The sequence below is a fragment of the Calliphora vicina genome, chromosome 3 (genome assembly GCF_958450345.1).
Source record: "Calliphora vicina chromosome 3, idCalVici1.1, whole genome shotgun sequence".
Lineage (NCBI taxonomy): Eukaryota > Metazoa > Arthropoda > Insecta > Diptera > Calliphoridae > Calliphora > Calliphora vicina.
The window spans coordinates 18,172,978-18,185,226 of NC_088782.1; the positions used below are offsets into that span (position 1 = coordinate 18,172,978).

Below are 12,249 nucleotides of genomic sequence, written 5' to 3' on the forward strand. Positions count from 1 at the left end.
TACTTAGTGTAGGGTATTATATGGTCGGCCTTGACCAACCATACTTTCTTACTTGTTTTCACATTGAGGTGGCCAAACTTATAACTCCAAAGACAATATTCAGCCCAATTATGAAAAAAAAAGAATTTGAATAGGAAAAATGAGAAAATGGAAAAAACTCCCGGTGAATTTTTTTTGATAATTGGGCTGATTATGAAAACTCAACTTCTCATCTATTGATCTTCCAAGTTGCAAACAAATATCACCAGTTGTCTAGAATTTACATATTAACTACTATTTATTTTTGCTATCGTCCCCTCATTTACATTAAAACAAATTTAAATAATCACTTAAACTTATTCGCTGTCATTTACCCTATTCGGCTGATTTGAGGTGGCCAAATTTGTCTAATTATAGCTTTGGCTATGCAACAAAGTCTATACTTCAAAGGACAATATTCTGAAAATTTAACTTCTCTATTGAGGTGTCAAATCTCAAAGAAATCTCTGCATTCGTTTAGAATTTACATATTTATGAGGGAGGGTTAATAATTCAGCGACTTTTTGAATTTTCCGACTCTTAACTGAAAGATCAATACTAATTCTGCCAAGAGGCATCTGTCAGTTGACTCCTGTCAAAATTTGAATAAGCTGCGTCATTTAGTTTGTGTTTGACAGACATTGATAGCAATTACCTCGTGACTTGAGGAGAAATTGGAAACAAGTAAATTTCGTGTGCTCATTGAGCATTATTTTGTGTGGAAAAAAAAAATGTTTTACTGAATTTCGTTGTGACCGTACAAGCACGAATGATTCTGAACGTTCTGGAAGCCCAGTTGAGGTCTATACACCCGAAACAATTGAAAAAAATTCACGATATGATGTTGGCCGATCGGAGATTGAAAGTGCGAGAGAATGTGGAAGACATAGGCATCTCACATGTCACAGTGGTTTCAATTTTGAATGATCACGTGGGTATGAGAAAGCTCGTTCCGCTTTGCCGCGTTTGCTCAAAATAGAGTGCTGTTTCTCTGGCAGAAAAATCCATGAATTAGGCTGCGAAATACTCCCTTATTCTCTGAATTTAAACCTAGTGACTATTTCTTATTTCCAAACCTGAAGAAATGTCTCTGGGGAAAGAGATTTGACAGGAACAATAAAATTATCTCGCAAACAAATGCCTATTTTGATCACCACGACAAATCTTATTTTTTGAAAGGGATAAACAAAATTAGACAAAGTGCATAGAGCTCAAAGGAGACTATGTTGAAAAATAAAATAATTTTGTGTCCAAAAACCTTTATTTCAATCAAAAATCCACGGTTGACCCCACTGTGCACTGTCTGATTTAAATATTTGCGGCAGGAACTTAACTTATTTATTAAGATTTAAAAATAAATATTTATATTAAAAAAACTTTAAATAATCACTTAAATTTATTCACAGTCACTTACTCAGTTGCAGCGGAAATCTATAAAATGCCGTAAATTCTCTAGATTTTTCCAAAGCTAAATTCAATCACAAATTTCAAGTCAAGCTCGCTTAAATCTCGCAAATGTTTTTCAAATATTTCTTAATTTGCATCCTAATTCAATATGTGTTGACAGCAATTCCGAGTAAGTAGATTAAAGAAAAATATAAAAATAATAATAAACCGAAATTCATCAATAAAACATTTCTACCCAGAGTATTGTATAGAAAGGGGAACCATCGAAGATGATGCCAAGTATGCTTGCCGTTACAAATACGGTAAAAATTTGCAAAAAGCAAGAAAATTTCAATTTATTAAACATTTTCTTTATAGAGACCTGTTTAGAGAAGGCAACTAAAACTGTGGTAAAGAGAAATGCGGCATTCAACGATGACGATGATGAGGATTGTGATGAAGTTTGCATTTATAACAAATATAAAAACGGTCATACAGATAAAATATGGTGTGGATAAATGGTGTAACAATTTGCATAAAAACTTGGTATAACAATGAATAAAAATTACTATATTGTTTGTAGCTTAGATCTCTTTATATGTTTTAGAATCTTTCAAAATAATCGTAAATTGTTTTATTAAAATTAATTGCAGTTAAAGTAATTAAATGGTCTATTGTTTAAATTTATTTTGTAACAGTAAAGTTTACAAATTTGTTGAAAAGTGATAATAAATTTGAATCTTCTAAACTACCGGTCCAATTACAAAATGATGCATGAAGTTCATAATATGAACTTCATATATCAATTTTGTTTAGTTTAGAACATTCAGTAAATAAATATTCCCACTTTACGTCATTTAGCTAAGACACAATAGGCAAGTAAGCGAAGACACCATACATTGTTGCACATACAATTTTTAACCTGGGGCCGAATTACCGCACTCGTGATCGAAAGAACTATCGTATCGAAAAATAATTTCGATATCGTAATTATAAAAAAATGTACTAAATTTCATGTTCGATATCGAATGCCGTAATCTCAAATAAGAAAATTACAATCGATTTTACTCGATATCGAATGCGGTAATTCGGCCCCTGATTTGCAGGAAATCATATAGTTTGATGTTTTTTACCCTAATCAAGTAAGTGAAACACTATATTGCACCATTTGTAAAAAATATGTTGAGTTTAATGAAAACATAAGATGTTTTAAATGATCGTAGAAACAACGTTACAATAAAAACACCAAAATCGAATGTTTGATAGATTATGATCAAAAATAACCTACAAAAGCAAGATCCTAATTTGGAAATGTATTTGTCATTTTCTTTTGATATTAATTTGTAGAAATTTTGTTTATATCAGATATTTGGTTCTTGGCCATAATGTACAAAACTATTGAAATCATGTTACGTTATTTTGCATTTTGGTGACGATTCATTGATACCACTGATCTTTGCACAGAATTTGCTTGAGTGTTTGACTCTCTAGGATTTAAAACATTTACATGATGCTGGTTAAGCCTCTAGCATTTTCAAAATCTCTGGTTATTTTTTGTCGAGACGATATACTGAAAGTTTTTCATTCAATAATTATATTAACAGGATGTAAGTACATACATCATTACGAAAAACGATAACCAGTGATTGAGAAAATGGGGGGTGGAGTATTAACATCCCGTCACGATTAAGTAAATCGTTCATATTCAATCTTGATTGTTTGAGCTCACATGAACCTTAAATTTCATACTGTCACAACTGAGTGAATCGTCGAGTCTTCGAGCTTAGTAGATTTCCATCCATATATTTGAATGACTAACAAATGTTTATGCCATCCGCAAACAAATTATTGGATTTGAAGAGTTTTCTAAGAGATCCAAAATATTGTCAACTGAGCGATAACTGTATCAACCGGAAGATCTTTCCTCAGTACGAAAACTTCGTTAAGCTCTTACCATTTACAATAAATACATTTACAATAAATACATATAAATTCAATAAATCATGCCAATATCACATACTCTGTTCCAAAGTGAAGCGTAATAGTAGTAGGACGGGGTACGGTCTGGACTATAAAGCGGGTGAGGAAAAACTTACCAACTATTTCATTTTAAATACTTTTTAACAGGTATTACAACAGAAGCCGAGCTTTTGTCATGATGGAATATTACACACAGCCTCAAAAGTGAGTAAACACCAGCGAATTTTTTGATTTTTTATGATCATGAAAATCATAGTCCGACTTAAATATTTTTTTTTACAACCGAATCTATTATTAAATCCAATCTCCAACAAACCGAATCTTTAAAATTTGAATCGATGGATAAATTTTAGGATCTTCATTATATTACAAAAAATCAACTAATTTTTGGTGTATACTCACTTTTGAGGCTCACTGTACGATTTAATATCTGGCAGCATATTCTGCGAGTTTTTCGGCAACTGTTCTCTTTAAAAGAATCAGTTGCTTTCGGTACAGGTCCCTCATAGTAGATAGGACCCTTTTGATCCACCAAATACGGAGCTAAGGTAGCCATGGATATTTGACTTTGGTGTCGATTCGGTTGGTTGGCCGGGCTTCACATACAATCTCTTACGCTTCGGTTTATTGTAATGGATTAATTTTTTCATCGCAAGTTATGATTGGGTGTAAAACTTATTTTCTTTTACAGTGTTCAAGCAAGAAAATCATCTTTCCAAGTCTCTAAGCTTCAATTCGTTTGGTAGCCAATTTCCCTGCTTTTAGATTAATCCTGCTGCTTGCAAACGTTTTGAAATTGCTGCTTGAGTAGCTCCCAATGATTTTTCAAGCTCTTGTTGAGTTTGACAACAATCTTCATAGAGTTATGCCTCCAATTCTTGGTCTTCAAACTTGTTCTCCTCTATTGATCTTCCAAGTTGCAAAAATATCTGACCAGTTGTTTAGAATTTACATATTAATTACCATTGATTTTGAAATCGTCTCCACATTTACATTAACCAAATTTAAATGATCACTTAAACTTATTCTCTGTCATACTTCAAAGGACAATATTCTAAAAATTCAACTTCTCTATTCATGTGCCAAATCTCAAAGAAATCTCTAAATTCGTTTAGAATTTATATATTTATAAGGGTGGGTCATTAAGACCGTGACTTTTTGAATTTCCCGGCTATTAACTGAAAGGTAAACACTTATCCTGTCAAGAAGCATCTGTCAGTTGACTCCTGTCAACTACGTCATTTAGTTTGTGTTTGACAGCAGACTACCTCGTAACTTGAGGAGAGAGTCAATTTCGTGTGCTCATTAAGCATCACTCAAATAGAGGTATAACAAGTAAGAAGCTATATTCGGCTGTAACGAATCTTATATACCCTTCACCAAATTATACTTCAAAAGAAACATTTTAAATATTTTTAGGTAAATAAAATTTATTTTTTTTTGTAGTTTTTTAATTTTTTTAAATTTAAAATTTAGATTTTTTTAAAATTTTTTAAATTTAAAATTTTTTATTTTTTATTTTTTCCATTTTTTTTAATATTTAGCGAAAAAAAACTTTTGGAGAAAAAAAAATCGAGTTAAAAAATATTTTTCCGATTTTGACCCATTGTAGGTCCAACTTACTATGGTTTTATATACGTCATTGCACAGGTCTTTGAAATATCTATCATTAGATATCCATATTGTCTATATTAATGACTTAGTAATCCAGATATACAGTATCGGCCATAACTAAAGCACCCCCTCAGTTAATTTTTTTCATATTATATTTTCTTTTATAAAAACAAAGTTTTAAATTTCGAATATGTATTATTTTCATTTGTTAATATGTTTATTATTGATAAACAAATAGTTTTAAAGTTAATCTTTCCATAAGTGGTAACATAAAATCAAAAAATATTTTAATGTAGTAAATGAAACGGACAAAACTAAAGCACCCCTTGATGGATATAATATAACACTAATTTTAATTACTATGTTTTTGCAAATCCTTTGCATTGGATGACACAAGCACATCACTTAGGCATAGAAGATATTAAGTTTTTTATCTTGTCTTGCAATATTCCTTCCCAGGCTATTTTAACGGCTTGGAATAAATCATGAAAATTTCCGATCCTTATTTCGGCAAATTTCACGTTTTATTTTCATATTAACAATATCCCTCAAGTTCTCAATAGGATTGTTATTGGGAGATTCAGGATTTCAATGAATAACTTGAATTTTATTGCTCTGTAGCCAAGTCTTACAAATTTTGGAGGTGTGCTTAGGATCTTTATCCTGTTGGAAGCTCCCTTTAAGTGGCATCTCTTCACTGCCATAAGGCAACATTACAGCTTTCATTATATCACGGTACATGAAATGATCCATAATCCCATTAATTTTATGAATTAGCCCAATTCCTTGACCAGAAAAGACACCCCAGAACATTACATTGCCTCCTCCAAGTTTAGTTGTTCCTTTGCAATACTTAGGATTCAGTCTTTCTCCTTTTGGTCTGCGTACACGCCTTATTCCATCGGAACCTTTTAAGTTGTATTTGGATTAATCAGTGAACAGTACTGTCTTCCATTTTTGGACACTCTAGTCGATGTGCGCTTTGGCAAACTTCAGTCTAGCTTTCTTGTTCTTAGCTGATATAATGGGTTTTTTTGCTGGTCGTCAACTGAATAATCCGACTTCTACTGCTTTTCAACGGATTGTTCTTTCGCTAACGCATAATCATAAACTTGTTCATACTTGACTATATTATGCTGTAGGATATTTTTGAATTGCTCTTTTGATCAAGGAATCATAATAATATCGTGTTTTATTTCGCGGACGTCCTCCAGAATTCACCGTTGATATGCGACCAGTCTGCAAAAACATTGAAATGAGCTTGAAAAAAACTGATCTGTTAATTGAATATTATTTAATCAATTCATGTCGTGATAAATCCGTCTTCCGGTCTTCAATAACTTTAATCTTAAATTCACTGGAGTACGTTTTCCATCCCATTGTTTTTATTGCAATAAACTGTATAAAACTTAAATTATACACACTACGTCTTTCTTTATTTTTATCTTCTGGAATTTTTAAATCCATTCGTTGTCAGTCCCGTCAATTCACAATGCAAATATACAGTAGCGTAGTCAAATTTTTAAACATCTTATAAGGGGGTGCTTTTGTTTTGTCCGTTGCGTTTTGTGTTTTTATATGATTTATTATTTTAAATTAATTGTTCATAAAATTATCTTTTACTAAATGAATGTTATATGAACATTAACAATATAAGTTAATAAAATATATGCAAATCAGAATTCAAAAAAGCATTTTTTATCAAAAAAATTATGTTTTGAAAAATTCTATTGAGGGGGTGCTTCAGTTATGGCCAATACTGTAGGTTAAAAAGTCGAGGTTGTCCTGGTTTTTTCCTCATATCTCAGCCATTTGTGGACCGATTTTGCTGATTTTAAATAGCAAACTGACTTTAAAGGCATGTCTGACAGAATTATTGAAGATTTGGATCCCGAAGATCTCTGGGGTCTTCAGAAAATTGATTTCAACAGACAGACGGACATGGCTTAATCTACTCCGCTATCTATAAGGATCCAGAATATATATATACTTTATAGGGTCGGAAATGAAAAATATAGAAATTACAAACGGAATGACAAACTTATGTATACCCTTCTCACGAAGTTGAAGGGTATAAAAATGATTTACTGAATTTCCTTGTGACCGTACAAGTACGAAAGATACAGAACTTTCTGGACGCCCAGTTTAGGTCTCTAGACCCGAAACAATTGAAAAAATTCACGATATAATGTTGGCCGATCGGAGATTGAAAGTGCGAGAGAATGTGGAAGACATAGACATCTCACGTGTCCCAATGGTTACAATTTTGAATGATTACTTGGATATGAGAAAGCTCTTTCCACTTTGCCGCGTTTGCTCAGAATAGAGTGCAGTTTCCATGGCAAAAATCCATGAATTATGCTACGATAAACTCCCTCTTCTGCCCTATTCTCCGGATTTATCACCGAGTGACTATTTCTTATTTGCAAAAATGATGAAATGTTTCGGCGGAAAGAGATTTGACTCCAACGATGAAATTACCTCACAAACAAAAATCTATTTTGATGACCTCGACAAATCTTATTTTTTTGGAAGGGATGACAAAATTGGAGAAAGTGCATAGAGCTCAAAGGAGACTATGTTGAAAAATACAATAATATTTTATCCAAAAACCAGTGTTTCATGCAAAAGAGCACGGTTGACACCACTGTGCACTGTCTGATTTAAATATTTGCGGCAGGAACTTAACTTATTTATTAAGATTTAAAAAAAATATTTATATTAAAAAACTTTAAATAATCAGTTAAATTTATTCATAGACACTTACTCAGTTGCGGCGGAAATCTATAAAAAGCCGCAAACTCTATAGATTTTTCCAAAGCAAAATTCAATCACAAATTTCAAGTCAAGCTCGCTTAAATCTCGCAAATGTTTTTCAAATATTTCTTAATTTGCATCCTAATTCACTATGGGTTGACAGCAATTCCAAGTAAGTAGATGAAACAAAAAAAAAATATAAAAATAAACTGACATTCATCAATAAAACATTTCTAACCAGAGTATTGTAGACAAGAAGGAGTCATCGATGATGCTGACAAGGATGCTTGCCGTATCAAATACAGTAAAATTTTTTAAATGCAATAAAATGTCAGTTTATTAAAACTTTTTCTTTATAGACTCCTGCTTAGCGGAGGTACCTAAAACTGTGGCAAAGAGAAGTATGGTATATGAGCATGATGAGGATTGTGATGATGTTTGCATTTATAACAAATATAAAAACGGTCATACAGATAAAATATGGTGTGGATAAATGGTGTAACAATTTGCATAAAAACTTGGTATAACAATGAACCAAAATTACTATTATATTGATTGTAGCTTAGATCTCTTTATAGGTTTTTGAATATTTCAAAATATTCCTAAATTGTTTTATTAAAATTAATTACAGTTAAAGTAATAAATCGTCTATTGTTTAAATTATTGTCAGTTTTTGTAAGATTTTTTCGGAAATCCTCGAAATGCAGTCAACATACACGGAAATGATTAATATGATGCTAAGAAACAATCCTTAACTTTTTACTAATTTGCAGGGACCGTAAATAATGCTTATCCAGAAAATTTGAAATCAAAAAATCTCTATGTTAGATTCAACGGAGACATATACTGTTATATATCAATATATTCGTATTGACGTGCTCTTTCAGAATCTATGGCGATATTAAAACAATGATCTCAACTCCACAGTTAACAGTTATTTTTCAACGTAAAAATAAAAGTTAGCATGAAACCCTCAAAAAAGGAGTTTTAAATAGCCGTCAGAAAAAAAACTGATTTGAGAACTTTTATTTTTCCCGTCAAAAAATAAAACTCTTTTGAGGAGTTTTATTTTTCCCGTCAGAAAATAAAACTCTTTTCGTTTATTTTCTACTTTTTTTCAATATCTTTCTTTATTGAGTCCATCTGATATAATGTTTTTAGTAGTTTATTTGTTTAAGATAACAATTTGATAATAGAAGTCAAACTATAACAAATTAAAATCCCACTTGATTTTATTTTAATGAAAAATTATTCAATTGCAATGCAAGGGGCTTTACAAATTATAATGATCTGACCAGCGGCAAGCTTTAGGTGTCAATTTACATAAAATGATTTTTATTTTCTGATGGAAAAAATAAAACTCCTCAAATGAGTTTTTTTTATGACGGCTATTTAAAACTCTTTTTTTAAAAGTTTCATGCGAACTTTTATTTTTAAGTTGAAAAATAACTGTTTTAGATGGATTTTTATTTTTAAAGTCACAAAATAACTGTTATAAAATAACTTCAATCCCTGCAAATTTGTTTAAACAATTTAAAAAAATCTTTCATTTGATAATAAAACTGTCACTGAATAGCAAAATTTTTAGCCGATTTTTAAGGTTCGGCTTATTCCTCAGCGTAGATCCAATTGTCGTGGTAACGATTTTGGATAGTAAGAAACTTTGCTATGAACAATTATTTGATGTTTAAACATATTCAGGTTGTTCTGCAGTAACAAACCTTATAGGGCCCATACACAACACCATCATGATTGTGCAATCAGGTGATTGTGCCAGCTGATTGATCGTGTATGAGCTTGTGGTGTGATTGTACCAGCTGCTGGTGCTTTATCAAAAATAGTTTGATATTTTTTTGATTGAACCAGCATGACTGAATCGTGTGTTGTAAAATTAGATCATAAAATTTAAATCGTCAAGACGTAAACATCAAAAAATAAAAAAAAATAAATATGAATGCCAAAGAAAAAATATTTTGGGAGAAATTTTCGAAGTTTATAAAACAATGCATTGCCTATGAATTAAAAAACCAATGCTACAATAAAATGGTAGTAAATTGAAAGAGGTGGGCCAAGAGCAAGAATGGTAAAATAAATCAACGTTTTTCGAATACTGCAGGAACAGATGATGTTTTGGAGTCTTCGTTGTGGTATTACGAAACTCCATTTTTGGAAGATCAGGAATGTTTCAGAGAAGAAAAATGTACCATCATATTTTAGAAGTTTAGTGTGTCCTAGTTTTCCTTTGCTTTCTAGCCATTTCTTCATGCAAACACGTTTTTATTTTTTTATCATTTTTCGTTTTTGTTTATCATTATTCATTTCAAACTTTTCCACACAATTTTTGGTAAAAAATTAATTTTGTACCAGCATGCTGGAGTAATGTGTGCTTCAAGCTTAATTGCACAATCACTTGATTGCTCAATAATGATGGTGTTGTAAATGGGCCCTATTACTGAGAATAATGAATTCGTGACAAAACACTTACATTTTCAAAATTTGTTACCGATAACGTTGTTTCATCGGTAACGACAATTGCAGCTATTTCGGTAACGGTATTTTGGAGACAATGGTAGCTTAGCGGCAACCTTAATCCTCTAACTGGTAAGACCGCATCAAGGCGGTTTTCGATTTTTGGACCCCAGTGCTGTATTAAACATTTTTTCGCTTTAAAATAATGAAAACTGTCTTAAGACAACACTTTTTTACATCTGTTATACTTCCCAATATATTCTGACAAGTCGTTTGACAGTTATGATCAATTAAGTGCAAAAAGTGAACAAATTAGCATCGAAAATTATTTCGCATATTTGACTATTAAAAACCAACATTTATAATAAAATGATAGACTTCAAAATTTTACGGTAAGTAGAAGTGACAAAAAATAAAAAGTTTGATTTAAAAACGAAATAGTGAAGGCCTTCTCAAGGCGGTCTTGCCAGTTTGTGTGCACAGAAATGTCGCCCTATCTTACATTGGTGTTTTTACCTTTTGTTCATAAAACACTATTTTTTGCTTATGGTTATATTATTTGCATCCTATTATTTTACTATTGTGTTAAATATGGATCTTACTAAACGTCCTTATAAGAAAAATTGGAGCAAATGTCTGATGAAAAATTTCTCGAGTTCATCGATTCTGTAGAGTTCTGTAAACAGCACTGATGAAAGTATTGATAAGGATGACAGTGTTGGTGATTCCACTTATATTCCAAAGACGAAACACCATCTCCCAAAATACATGTCCAATAAACCGCATAAAAGGGGGATCAAATTGAAGCAGCTGTTAGTCTATTTACGAGGAATTTATGGTTTGGGCACAATGGGAGGTACTGTTTTCTTGTTGATCATGATTTGCTTTTGTGTAAGCTGCGAAATGAACAAAGAGCAGAGATGATTTTGCGTTGAATACATGACCTCAATCCATAGAGTCGATGTGAATACTGTATTATGGAAGGATAACAAATATGTCGACCTATGTAAGTATTGAACGTTCCAATCCTGGTGAACAACAATGAAAGATTCCTCGGTATGATAGAAAGCAGAGGAAATTCATCGAAATCAACTGCCCTCAAATTATTTGACAATACAATGATCTCATGGGTGGAGTAGAGCTCATTGGTGGTCTCCAGGTTCGACACCATATTTGAGCTAAGACTCGCAATATTATGATTAGATTATTTTACCATTTTGTGGGCATGGTCTCTATAAATGCATTCATTTTATATAAACGTCTGCATGCCGATGAGGCCAATGCTTCCAACAATGTGTCCGATTAAATAACTGCTTTTACAGCTACCAGATTTGCGTGAGGAAATAGCTGCTGAACTTGTTTCCTTCAAAAATATACGGTCTGTAGGACGACCATCATCAGTTCCAAACCGCCTACAGGCGGCCTTCACAATTTTTTACCTGGCGTCCGTTCAGAATGTTTTTTTCGCCTGAAAATTAAAACTTACGGTTATATTGGCTATATCTACTTGAAAAAAAAAACAAGAGAGCTATATTCGGCTGTGCCGAATCTTATATACCCTTCACCAAATTATACTTAAAAATATTTTTATTTAAACAAAATCAAAATTTTTTCTTAATGTTTTAAATTTTTTTTCCAATTGCTTTTTAATTTTTTTTTAAAAAAGTTTTTTGAAATTTTTTTTTTAAATTTCTTTAATTAATTTTTTTGGAAAAAGAATTTATGACAAAAAAATTTTTTATGAAAAAAAAATTCGGGTTAAAAAATATTTTTTTCCGATTTTTACCCATTGTATGTCCAACTTACTATGGTCTTATATACGTCGTTGCAAAGGTCTTTGAAATATCTATCATTAGATATCCATATTGTCTATATTAATGACTTAGTAATCCAGATATAGGTCAAAAATAGGTAAAAAAATCGAGGTTGTCCTAGTTTTTTCCTTATATCTCAGCCATTTGTGGACCGATTTTCTCGATTTTAGCGACCGAGCCGGAAGAATTTCGGAGATATTGATGTATGAAT

The 12,249-nt window shown here is 31.7% G+C and overlaps 2 long non-coding RNA genes across 2 annotated transcripts; both read left to right on the forward strand.

The window, feature by feature from the left end:
• The first annotated feature begins 1,489 nt into the window (after window positions 1-1,489).
• On the forward strand, window positions 1,490-2,051 carry LOC135953393 (uncharacterized). The gene is made up of 3 exons (XR_010576209.1): window positions 1,490-1,594; window positions 1,665-1,727; window positions 1,783-2,051. It is a non-coding gene; the product is annotated as an uncharacterized LOC135953393 (long non-coding RNA).
• Window positions 2,052-7,823: 5,772 nt separating this feature from the next.
• LOC135953415 (uncharacterized) lies at window positions 7,824-8,419 on the forward strand. Its single transcript, XR_010576210.1, has 3 exons — window positions 7,824-7,927; window positions 7,997-8,059; window positions 8,115-8,419. It is a non-coding gene; the product is annotated as an uncharacterized LOC135953415 (long non-coding RNA).
• Window positions 8,420-12,249: the final 3,830 nt, after the last annotated feature.